Source organism: Jaculus jaculus, chromosome 4 (assembly GCF_020740685.1).
Source record: "Jaculus jaculus isolate mJacJac1 chromosome 4, mJacJac1.mat.Y.cur, whole genome shotgun sequence".
In the NCBI taxonomy this organism is placed as follows: Eukaryota; Metazoa; Chordata; class Mammalia; order Rodentia; family Dipodidae; genus Jaculus; species Jaculus jaculus.
This window is the reverse complement of record NC_059105.1, coordinates 146,311,870-146,325,296: the sequence shown is the minus strand read 5'-3', so window position 1 is coordinate 146,325,296 and position 13,427 is coordinate 146,311,870. Positions and strand designations below refer to the sequence as shown.

General features: G+C 42.6%; 2 pseudogenes; one reads left to right on the top strand and one right to left on the bottom strand.

Annotated features, from left to right (window-relative positions):
* The first annotated feature begins 2,268 nt into the window (after positions 1 to 2,268).
* Positions 2,269 to 3,220, top strand: LOC101616141 (annotated as a pseudogene).
* A 6,242-nt stretch (positions 3,221 to 9,462) lies between these two features.
* LOC101615852 lies at positions 9,463 to 10,085 on the bottom strand (annotated as a pseudogene).
* Positions 10,086 to 13,427: the final 3,342 nt, after the last annotated feature.

Below are 13,427 nucleotides of genomic sequence, written 5' to 3'. Positions count from 1 at the left end.
CCAAATTATTAGAATCTCAAAAGTGTGGGTTAGTTCAAAAGTAAACCCAAAATTTGTATACTCCAAGAAAATGCACTCTATGTAAGCAGAACACAGGACCACTGCACTGAGACTGATCCCAAACTGGCCAAAATAGATCATTTACTGGGCTGAGGAATTGGCCCAGTGGTTAAAGATGCTTGCTTGCAAGCCCGATGCCCCCAGTGTTCAACTCTCCAGTACCCATGAAAAACCAGATGCACAGTGTGGCACATACATACATCTAGAGTTTGTTTGTAGTAGCAACAGGCTTTGGTGCTCCTGTTCTCATTCATTCTCCCCCCCACACACACTTTTCCTTTCTTTCTTTCCTTCCTTCTTTCTTTCTTATAAAAATATATAAATTCTCATTAAAAAATAAATTCAAATTCTCCAGTTACTACAATAAAAGGTCCTCAAGTGAATTTTACTTTTTCTGCTTAAGGATTTTTCAATCAACAAGAATCCAAACTCTAGTATTGACATATTTTTTTTTTTCTATGAAGTATGTATAAGGGGAAAAGGTGTGGTAAAAATGATTGCAGCAGTTACTTTTTCATTGCTGGGACGAAACACCCAACCAGAAGCATCTTATAGAAAGAGAAGGTTTTCTCCGGTTTCGTTTCCAAAGGAAGTGTTCATTATGACAGGGAAAGTGTGGCAGAAGCAGCAAGCAGAGTCCTATCTTCACAACCTCAGGAAGACGTGCAAGAGTAAGTGTGACTGGTCATAACACCTCAAGACCAGGCCCACAGCGACACACTTTCTCCAATGAGGCTCCACCTCCTAAAGGTTCCATAACCTTCCAGAACAGTACCACCAACTGGGGATTAAGTGTTCAAACACAGGAGTCCACAGGGACTTTTTTTTTTTAAATTTTTAATTTATTTATTTATTTGAGAGTGACAGACACAGAGAGAAAGACAGATAGAGGGAGAGAGAGAGAATGGGCGCGCCAGGGCTTCCAGCCTCTGCAAACGAACTCCAGATGTGTGCACCCCCTTGTGCATTTGGCTAATGTGGGACCTGGGAACCGAGCCTCGAACCGGGGTCCTTAGGCTTCACAGGCAAGCGCTTAACCGCTAAGCCATCTCTCCAGCCCCACAGGGACTTTTTAAACTCAAACCACCACTACGACAATCCTCAGTATCTGCTGCACTATCTATACAACATTTCATCTCACATATGCTTCACACACTTGCATTTCTGTAATTACCACTTGTAGAAAGATCCCAAGTGACCTTACAATGGGATGTCCAAGAGTAGAACATGCACTGTTTAATAAAAATGTCCATTCATTTCATGTTTGGTCAATTTAAGGATATATTATATAGTGTTTCTCAATTTGGGATGATTTTCTCACCACAACAACATGGGCAATGTCAAGAACCATTTTTACTTTTTCTTCAACTGGAAAGTGGTTACTATTGATATCTAGGCAGAGAAAAGTCTGTGAAAACTGACAAATATTCTACAGTGCCCTGAATTCTACAGTCCTTAAACACACACATAACAGACTTTTAGCCACAAATGTCAGCAGTGTCATGATTAGGAAACTGAACTATAGGAGGAGGAATACTGAGAAAGATGCAATGCATATTTAAAATATGATCCATGAATGAATGGTCTGTCCTCCTCACTAAAAACATTTTAATGTGAACCATGTGGTAAACTTTATCAGTGAAAAATAGTGGGTCAGGTTCTAGGTTTCAGATAGAGGAACCGATACAAGCTATTTCTCAAGCCCAAGATTTTTATTTTTAACACCAGGAGATACTGGCAGGGCCCAAAGCCATAAAGTCAAAAAGTGAGAAAAAGGGATTCTTGCATGATATGACTAAGGTAGGGTCTGGGGAAGGTGACATCTCCCTGTTCTCAGCCCTGGAGTGGCCAATTACCATAACAAGAGACAGTTTCCAATCTCAGACCTAGTCTGAACATGGTTGGGTGGGAGGAAGGAGAGAGGGGAATAGGGGGGAGGAGAGAATTCAGGGACTGTTACACAATGTAATCAGTAATTTAGGCTTTGAAGAATATATAGTCTGGGTATACTGGGGGTATTGGCTCTCACCTATAATCTCAGCACTCACAGAGCTAAGGCAGGTGGATGGCCACAAGTTCAAGGCTAGCCTCAGCAACATAGAGCACTATAGACTACACAATTAAATTGTTCTCTTCTCTCACCAGGCCTCCTCTTTAGAGTGACATCATCCTTAAACCCTACGTGGCAATCCCAGACGCACCACCGTGATGCCTGGGGAAGACAGGACAACCTGGAAGTCCAACTACTTCCTTAAGACCCTCCAACTCTTGGATAGAGTTGTTCAAATGCTTCATGGTGGGATCAGAGAGTGTGGGCTCTAAGCAGATGCAGCAGATCCGCATGTCCCTCCAGGGAAGGCTGAGGTGCGGAGGGGCAAGAACACCATGGCACGCAAGGTCATCTGAGGACACCTGGAGAACCCCCCAGCTCTGGAGAAGCTGTTGCCTCCTATGCTGGAGAATGTGGGCTTTGTGTTCACCAAGAAGGACCTCACTGAGATCGGGGACATGCTGCTGCCCATGCTGGTGCCATTGCCCCAAGCAAAGTCACTGTGCCTGCTCAGAACACGGGTCTGGGGCCCGAGAAGACCTTCTTTCAGGCTTGAGGCATCACCAACAAAATCTCCAGGGGTACCCTTCAAACTCTGAGTGATGTGGGGCTCATGAAGACTAGAGACAAAGTGGGAGCCAGCAAGGCCACCCTGCAGGGCATGCTGAACATGTCCCCCTTCTCCTTTGGGCTGATCATCCAGCAGGTATTTGACAATGGCAGCATCTACAACCCCGAAGTGCTTGACATCACAGAGGATATCCTGCATTCTCGCTTCTTGGAGGGTGTCCGAAATGTTGCCAGTGTTTGCTGCAGATCAGTTACCCAGATGCTGCCTCATTGCCTCATTCTATCATTGATGGGTACAAGCAGGTCCAGGCTTCATCTGTGGAGACTGAGTACACCTTCCCACTTGCTGAGAAGGTCAAGGCCTTCTTGGCTTATCCATCTGCATTTGTGGCCACTGCCCCTGCTCCCACCACAACCCCAGCCAAGATGGAAGAGAAGGAAGAGCCAGAGGAGTCAGATGAGGACATGGAATTCAGTCTCTTCAACTCATCACCAGAAAGCAACCAAACAGCCAACTTTATTTGGAAAACATGGAAATAAAGTCTTACTTCTCTTTAAAAAAAAAAAAATTAAACTGTTTCTAAAACACATAAAGCAAAACATATGGTCTCTGTATAAAATATAACTCTGGCCTGTTGAAGCACAAGACCAATGCACCATGTGGAGTGTACCAGCATGGATGTGTTACAATATGATCTCATTCCTACAGCTGACAGTTGGTGGAGTTTAGCCTGTGAATCATAGTTTGAGCACCTCTGCAGAATATCGCTCATATGTTTAAATGCTGAAGAAGTGCATTGGTAGTAAGCTGTGATAGTCAGATAACTTATCTGAGAAAGCTTCACAGTGGAAGAGGCTTTTAAACAGTCTTGGACAGCAGAAGATAATGCTAACATCTAACATGGAGAGCTTTGTGTCATTTTATTATTAGATTCTTACCACAGTTGTGTGACAGTGATAGGATAGTAGCAGAATTGGTTTGAAGGATTAAAACCAGCTTAGAGAGGCTAGACAAGAATGTAAATATTCTAGCTGGGCATGGTGGCACACACCTTTGATCCCAGTACACGGGAGGCAGAGATAGGACGACTGTGTGAGTTCGAGGCCATACTGATACTGCAAAGTGAATTTCAGGTCAGCCTGAGCTAGAGTGAGACCCTACATCAAAAAATCAAAATATATATATTCTAGATAAGGAAATGTTCTACTTCTGTTTGTTATGATTCATAATTCAAGGGGACTAGTTTCCTTTTAAGAAAAAAAAAAAAAAGGACAGACTCAGAGATCATTCCAGAAGTGGCCAAAAGAATGTAAGTGCCAAGATCAGGCAATGGTGGAGCTCACCTTTAATTCCAGCACTGGAGAGGCTGAGGTAGAAGAATCAGCAGGAGTTCAAGGCCACCCTTAGACTACATAGTGAATTCCAAATCTGCCAGGGCTAGAGTGAGATCCTACCTCTAAGAAAAAATTAAATTAAATTTAAAAAAAGCTGTGTGTGGTGACACACACCTTTAATCCCAGCACTTGGGAAGCAGAGGGAGGATCGCCATGAGCTTGAGGCCAGCCTGAGAATATAGAGTGAATTCCAGGTTAACCTGGGCTAGAGTGAGACCCAACCACAAAAAAAAAAAAAAAAAAAAAACCCCTAGTGAAAAGCATGAATCTTAACCACCCAAGGGGTAGGGGGAAAATAAATGTAAACAGATCAAGAGAATGTACTAAGTGCAATAAGGAAAGAAAAAGTAGATATAATAAAAACACAAATAAAGCCTAACAAAATTTAAAAAAATACATTACTCATAATAAAAATTTCCCTGGATGAGGCAAGACAATAAATCACAGAGGAAAAAAAAAAAAAATGGAGGTTCACTGTCCTGAGAGATAATATCAAACAGCCTGACCTATGCATTACTGGTGATGTCATAGATAAAATAGACAGATCAGTAAAGTATGAAATAAAAAATAATTGTACAAATAATGGAGATTTTTCCAAATTTAATTTAAAAACTAAATAAAACTAGAGATTCAAGCAATTAACAAATCCCAGAAAGAAAGAATAAGAAGGATTAGAGGATGGCTTAGTAGCTGTCTGAAAAGCCTAAGGACCCAGTTCAATTCCCCAGAACCCACTATGCCAGATGCACAAGGTGGCTAAGAGACTGGCACGCCATTCTCAACCTCTCCCACTCTTTCTTGGTAGTAAATAAATATTTTTTAAAAAAGAAAGAAGAAGAAAGGCAAAGAACAGAGGAAGAGATATAAAGAAGGAAAGAAGAAATGAAAGAGGGAAGGAAGGGAGGGAAGGAGACAGAAAGGAAATTTTTCACATGTTCATTACACATATATGGTTAATATCCACTTTGTAGCACACCTTTTTTCTTTTCTTGTGTGTAACATACTGGCAGCTGTTGAATAGCTAAATGATGAATAGCACAGAATTCATTGGAAAAGCCATGTAGCCATTTGGATGCCCCTCCAGTTACTTCGGTCACATGCTATGCTCCAAGACATGCATATGGTAGGAAGGCGCTGGAGTGACCAGAGCAAGCATAAGGCTGCAGAGTGACAGAGAAAAGTTCACTCAACAGAGAAGGCCTGGTGTTTCCTCACTGTTTCATCCTAGGTTTGGCTCTGATGACCTACATTCCTGTTTGAGAATGTTCCTTAATAATAAATTCCATGAACATTATAAAGATATAGTTTAGTCAGGGGGGAGGGAGGGAATTACCATGGGATTTTTTTTTTATAATCATGGAAAATGTTAATAAAAATTTAAAAACTAAAAAAAAAAAAAAAGAAAAAAAAGAAAGATATAGTTTAATAGTGTCATGGTCCAATTTTGTTCAAATAATAATAGATCACTTTCAACTCTCAGTTACACAATCCTTTGCTAAAGATGTTACAATATAAAAATAGGATGCTAACATAAAATCAAACAATTTCACAGGCATTTTATAGAGCTGGGCCTAATGGCATAGGACAGTAATCCAAGATACTTGGGAGGCAGAGACAGGAACATTGAAAGAACAAGACCAACGTGGACAACTCAGTGAGACCCTGTCTTGATAAGTAGAAAGAGGGGGCTGGGTATTGTGGTGCACGCCTTTAATCCCAGCACTCGGGAGGCAGAGGTAGGAGGATAACCTGAGTTTGAGGCCACCCTGAGATTACATTGGGAATTCCAGGACAGACTGGGTTAGAGCAAGACCTTACCCTCAAGAAAACAAAAAGTAAAAAGAGGGGTATAGGACTATATTCCTATGGTGTGTAGCATAGTCTATCATTCATGAAGCCTTAGCAGTGAAAAAAATAAAAACAGAAAGGGTGATTTTCTATTTTTTTTTTTTTTCATGCTGTTACAGTCGGCTCCATGTTGCTTGGATGAATATCCAAGCAGACACAGTTTATGGAAGGAACAAGTTTTATTTCAAGCTCACAGATCCAGGGGAAGTTCTATCAAATGGGGAAGAGCTATTTATTTCCAAACATCCTAGCAGAGGAAAAACAAATTGCCAAAAGCAAAACACCAACACTAGCAGACACAAACCACCAGAACTCACACTGCTCTCTGCACCTTTCACCCAGAATTATATACACACCCAGTGGCATGCCCCTCCAGCACTGGAGACTTAAGCAGGAAGTTTAAACTTAATAAAAAATACCTGAGAGCCGGGTGTGGTGGTGCACGCCTTTAATCCCAGTAGTTGGGAAGCTGAGGTAGGAGGATCACTATGAGTTCAAGGCTACCCTAAGACTACATAGTGAATTCCAGGTCAGCCTGGGCTACAGTGAGACCCTACCTTGAAAACAACAACAACAAAAAAAAAAAAAAACTATGGAGGACATATGTTAAAACTATCATGTTCTGGGCTGGAGAGATGGCTTAATGGTTAAGCGCTTGCCTGTGAAGCCTAAGGACCCCGGTTTGAGGCTCGATTCCCCAGGACCCACGTTAGCCAGATGCACAAGGGGGCGAACGCGTCTGGAGTTCGTTTCCAGTGGCTGGAGGCCCTGTCGCTTCCATTCTCTATCTTCTTCTTTCTTTATCTGTCACTCTCAAAAACTAAATAAAAATGAAGAAAAAAAAATTTTTTTAAACTACCATGTTCTGCCCTTAATCCCCATAGCCTCATAACAATCCCACACTGTAAAGTGCATTTAGTCCAACTGCAAAGATCCCATAAACTTTATCAACTGTTGCAGTCAGGTTCGCATTGCTGGGAGAAATCATCCAACCAAAAGCAGCTTGTGGGAAAGAAAAGGTTTATTTTGGCTTACAGGATCGAGGGGGAAGCTCCATGATGGCAAGGAAAATAATGGCATGAACAGAGAGTGGACCCCCTGGCCAATATAAGGTGGGCCATAGCAATAGGAGAGTGTGCCAGACACTGGCATGGGGAAACTGGCTATAACACCCATAAGCCCGCCCCCAACAATACAATCCCTCCAGGAGGCGTTAATTCCTTAATCTCCATCAGCTGGGATCTGGGTGAGGCGACTCACACCTTTTATTCCAGTACTTAGGAGGAACAGGTAGAATGATCACTGTGAGTTTGAGGCCATTTTGAGATTACATAGTGAATTCCAGGTCAGCCTGGGCTAAAGCCAGACTCTACCTAAAAAAAAAAAAAAAAAAAAAAAAAAAATCCCCGAGGCGATGGATGACATACATGCAAACTACCACGTATCCCAAAAGCTCTATTCTATACCCTAAACACCAAACATCTAATGTCCAAGCAATTTTCCCTCTTGGGGGAAAAAAAAAAAAAAATAAAAACAACTAAATAAAGCTATTTTTAAAAAGCTTAGTATGTTTTAATTTAATCTTAGAATGTTTAAACAAAATAACGCAGCAGCCCTAATGTTATAAGTTGAAATTAACATTATATAGCAAAAAGAAAAATATCTAATCTTCTTGTTCTTCTTCTCACAAACACTCCAGCTTTTCAAAAAAAAAAAAAAATCAAATATATGGATGAAGAAATGGGGAAATGTTGGTCAATAGAGGTATCCGTTTTTCTATATAAACGTGTGTGTGTGTGTGTGTGTGTGTGTGGTATCCGTTTATCTATATAAACATGTGTGTGTGTGTGTGTGTGTGTGTGTGTGATGTGAATTTTGGAAACTTTAGCTGTGCTGCCAACTTTGGGAAGCAAACGCCCAGTTTACCATGTAGAATTGGCATTTACAGACATTAACATCCACCTTAGTCTAGAAATGCTGAACTTAACATTTTTCCATTTGTATAGGAGCAACACACGATATTAAGTATATAAGGTCTTAAGTGTATGGGCTTGACTACAGAAACTAATAAATTATTGTATCACTTACCTTCTCACTGCTGGAACAAAAAGTAATTTTAGTAAAGAATAAAATAAGGGCTGGAGAAATGGCTTAGCAGTTAAGCACTTGCCTGTGAAGCCTAAGGACCACAGTTCAAGACTCTATTCCCCAGGACCCAATTAGCCAGATGCACAAGGGGGCACACACAACTGGAGTTCATTTGCAGTGGCTGGAGGTCTGGGCACACCCATTCTCTCTCTCTCTCTCTGCCTCTTTCTCTCTCAAATAAATAAATAAAAATAAACAATTTTTTTAAAAAATCAGTTCAAAGGCTGGGTGCACGCCTTTAATCCCAGTACTGGGGAGGCAGAGGTAGGAGGATTGCCATGAGTTTGAGGCCACCCTGAGACTCCATAGTGAATTCCATGTCAACCTGGGCTAGAGTGAGGCCCTACCTTGGTAAAAAATAAAATAAAATAAATAAAATAAAATAAAAATTAGTTTAAGGGAGGAAGGCTTTATTCCAGCTTCCAGTTCCAAGTGAGTCCATCGTGGTGAGGAAGGTGAGGTAGCTGCTCATGTTCAATCCACAATGAAGCAGAGTGACAATGCTGCTCTCATCCACCTCTGCCCTTTTTATTTTATTTTTTATGTAAGCCATGCTTTATTTAGTAAAACCTTGTGTGGGGCAAGAATGGGCAGTGTGCAAGGTTGGAGGTACAGGTGGGAGGTCAGCTGGGCCCTGACTTGGACAGGGCAGTGGTGACTGTGGTAATGGGCCTCAGGACTAAGTCAGAAGACTTGAGGTGGATAGTTCTTTGGTAACTTTTCACCTGCACTTCTAGGTCTGAGAAGAAAGGTCTAACTAGGAAAGGGTATGACTGTTCTTACAAGTTTAAGGAAGTCCAACCCCCAACATCAGCAGGAACGCTTGTGATAGGCCACCTTGTGATCACAAAGGCCAGTGCCACAAATAGCTTCATAGCTGCAGTTTGGCTTCCAAGATAGAAATGTCCAGAAAGAAGATCTAGAAACTCAAAAGCTCCCCTCTGGCTCCTTTATCCCAAGGTAAGTAATATGCCAGTAGCAGTATTGTGGTGGAGTCTGGGTCATCTTGGTTATCAAATGGATTTAAAAAAATTGCTCTCCACCACAGAAACGAAAAAAAAAAAAAAAAGCAAAAGCCAAACAGACACATAACTTTAATTCTAGAACCCTAAAGGCTGAGGAAGAAGGATTGAAAGTTTGAGGCCAGCCTGGCTATGCAGTGGGAACCTGTCCCAAAAATAAAACAGAAGAACCAACCCAGGCATCTGGGTACCATACAATATAAGGATATAGCACCACTCATTTGGTACAGGGCTTACCCAATGTGTGTGCAAGGCCCTAGGTTCAATAGCCAGTACTGTGCAAACAAAACAACACACCAACTCCAAAGGTGTAGGATGGCTCAGAGGCCAGGACTCCCTAGACAGCAGAGTCTCAATCTCCCAAGGATATCAACCATACTTCTTGGTGGGTTACTCAGAGGGATGTTGGGAGGGGGAATGTGGGACAGATGCTGAATAGTGGACCATGTAATGACTGGGGGTCCCAGGACCATCTGGAGGGGCAGGTGCAGCACAGTGTCCCCCATACCCAGAAGCAAAAGGCTTGAGGCTGCCCAGCCCAGGTAAAGGGAAGCTCACAATTTTGGTGCATCAACTATCAGGGTGTTACAGAAGCTCCAGATGATGATATAGGCAGCCCACTACACTGAGCTGAGGGTCGAGACACCAGAAATGAGAAAGATGATCCCAGAAATGGATACCAGGCGAGACCTGGACTCCTTGTCTTCCACACAGGAGGTGCAGTTGGCGCCAGTGAGGTAGACCAGCAAGCTGAACAGGTCCACAGGACGTGATGTCACTTAAGAGCTCTGGCGGCCTCCAAATCCTGGGGCAGCAACATTTGGCACTGCACAGGACATCCACAGTCCCTCCCACGCCACCTGGGCCACCGCGATGCCACAGCTGATGAAGACAGTCACCTTCCACATGGGCAGGGCACAATACACCAGGACATTTACCCAGCCCAGCAATGTCAGGGCAATCCCCAGAATCTTCAGACAGGCAGAGGTCATGATGGAGTTGAAGGGGCTGCAAAAGTAACCACTTAGTTTGGTAGGCACAGTGTCATCTCTCTTCTCCACATACAGTCCAGACCCCAACCCAGTGATGCCACCATAGCAAAGGTGAGTCTTCCCACCTTAATTAACCTAATCAAGATAATACCTCACGGACGTGCAGAGAGGCTAACCTAATCTAATAACCCCTAACACATGATTCTAGGTCTTGTCGAGTTGATAATACAAACCATCACAAGTATTTGCATATTAATGAAAAAGGAATGTTTAAGGAGATAAATATATTTAACTTGATTTAAATCATACACAATGTGTATATATATGGAAACATCAACTTATTTATATTTATATATTTAATTTTCATGTTTGTGTCAATTAAAAACAAACTCAATGTAAATAACAAGATATAATCTTTGGAACAGGAAATATAGTTCAGTGGTTGAACAAGAGTGAGGTCCTAGAAAGAAAGGAAAAGGGACAGGCATGATCGTACACGCCTTTAATCTCAGCACTTGCGAGGCATAGGCAGGAGGAGCTCCATAAGTTCAATGTCACCCTGAGACTACATAGGGAATTTCAGGTGAACCTGGACTAGAGTGAGACCGCTACTTGAAAAACAGAAAAAGAGCCGGGTGTGGTGGCGCACTCCTTTAATCCCAGCACTCGGGAGGCAGAGGTAGGAGGATCGCCATGAGTTTGAGACCACCCTGAGAATCCATAGTGAATTCCAGGTCAGCCTGGGCTAGAGTGAGACCCTACCTCAAAAAAAAAAAAAAAAAAAAGAAAGAAAGAAAGAGGGAGGGAGGGAGGGAGGGGGAAAGAAGAAGAGAAAGGGAAGAGAAGGAATCAGAGAGACGGAAGAACAAAGGAAAGAAGGGAGAGAAGAAAAGAAAGAGGGAGGAAAGAAGGAAGGAGGAAGGGAGGGAGGGAGGGAGGGGGTTGTGAAAATAACTCAGAGGTTATGGGCACTTGCTTGCAAAGCCTGATGGGCCGGATTTGATTCCTCACCCGTGTAAAGAGAGTTGCAAAGTGGCACATGCATCTGGAGTTTATTTGCAATGGCCAAAGGCCCTGGCACATCCATTTCTCTCCTCCTCCCCCCCCCCTCCCCCCGGGCATGCCAGGGCCTCTAGCCACTGCAAAGGAACTCCAGATGCATGTACCTCCTTGTGCATCTGGCTTTACATGGGTACTGGGAACTCAAACCCAGGCCATAACCAAGCACCTTTAACAGCTGAGCTCTCTCCAACTCTCATCCCTTTTCTTTACCCAACATTTCTCCCTCCATCAACTTCCATGAGCTACTTTGAAAGTATTTTATCCACTGAACCTCTCTTCATTTCCTCAACAGCTATATTTGCATATGAACTTAAGACAACTATTTACAAGGAGTAGCATTTCATTCTTAGTGGTATTTGCTGTTATTCTAAATGCTCTACAGGTTCTTTGGAGAGTGCTACATAGTGAAGTTCATGTATTTACTGTTGCATAGATTCCTGGCCGTGGTATGAAGTATCAAACAGTTAAAAGCATTATATTACATTTGAACACTTAGGGGTACCAGATATATAAAAGTCTAATGACCCCTGCCAAAAGGAAGTGTGTTGTGCTCATTTATGTACTTTTTACCAGGAAATGGAAACACCAGCTTAAGATAAGATACTATAAAATAAAAGGAAAATGAGCACAAGCAAGGAAGTCCATGTTCAAGAGAACTCAGCATTCCTACCTCACGGCAAGGTAGATCCGTGTCGCAACAGCGCCTCACTGTGGCCAGATGCAGAATCGCTTATGGTTCCCATGTTTACCTGTGCTTTGCAGACTATAATGGAAAAGCTCCCAAGCAGTCATTATTACGCAGAAAGAATCCGTTTGAATAGTCTCTTGAAAGTTCAAACGTATTGGGGCCCCTTCTTCAACAGGGCTCAGCACTACTACTGCGTTGGCACATTTGGCGAAGGTTTATTATTTGATGGTTTGCAACTTTTCCCACACATCTACCAAACATTATTTTAAAAAGTATTTAACCAAGCCGGGCGTGATGATGCAGGCCTTTAATCCCAGCATTGGGGAGCAGAGGTAGGAGGAGTGCCGTGAGTTCATAGCCACCCTGAGATTACATAGTAAATTCCAGGTCAGCCTGGGCTGGAGTGAGGTCCCACCTAGAAAGAGGTAGGAGGATCACCATGAGTTCGAGGCCACCCTGAAACTACATAGTGAATTCCAGGTCAGCCTGAGCTTGAGTGAAACCCTACTTCAAACAAAAAAAAGGCCTTTTGTTATCATTTGTACAGTGCCCCTTCACCCACCACTTGAAACAGTTCTATACTGGAGCTGCAGAAAGCACAAGGAAACTTTTCCCCAAGTGCAAACTTCCTGGAGGACAATGGCAATGTCATGATGATGTTTCCTTGTGGCTTCCTGAAATTTGATGTCTGTAATGGAAATCTGGTAATCTCTAGAATGGAGAAATAGGCAGGTAATTTTTAATCTGTGTGGCATGCATTTGCACTTGCTATTCTATTAACTTTCAATCATGTTTTATGTGTTTACATGCCATTTGGCCTTTTCATCGTTAACTTTTCTGACTTTCTCATTTCTTAAAAGTCAAATGATGATAAGTTTCTCTAAGGCCTCTTCAAAATGTGAGATTGTGTGGACTGGAGAGATGGCTTAGAAGTTAAGGCATTTGCCTACAAAGCCAAAGGGCCTCAGTTCGATTCCGCAAGACCCACATAAGCCAGGTGCACAAGAGGGTACATGTGTCTGGAGTTCCTTTGCAGTGACTGGAGGCCCTGGCATGCCCTTTTTTCTTTCCCTCTTTCCCTGTTTCCCTCCCTCCCTCCCTCCCCCTCCCTCAAATAAATAATAACTTTTTTAAAATGTGAGACTGTAGATTAGGGATACAGCTTAGTCATAGGGCTCTTGTATAGCATGTGTAAGGCTTAGCTTTAGCCCCAAGCCTGAATACTATAAAATGAAATTAGGGGTTGGGGGAGATGGCTGGTGATTAGAGACAACTGCTACAGAAGCCTGCTCACCAACAGGAGTTTGAATCCCCATCACCCACATAAAGCAGCACATGTGTCTGTAAACCTAACACACCCTTCCTTCCCAAATAAGAGAGCCCAGTCTCACACAAGGTGGAAGGAGGGGAACAACACCCCAAGATGACCTTCACATGCACACTGTGGCATGTATATTCACATACACATCACACACATACACACATCTTTGTAACACACAAACACAAACATTTACTTGAAAAAGAACATTACTTTCAGGAACATGCCTTAATTCTACACACTTGAGAGGCTGAATCAGGAGCATCTGGAATTC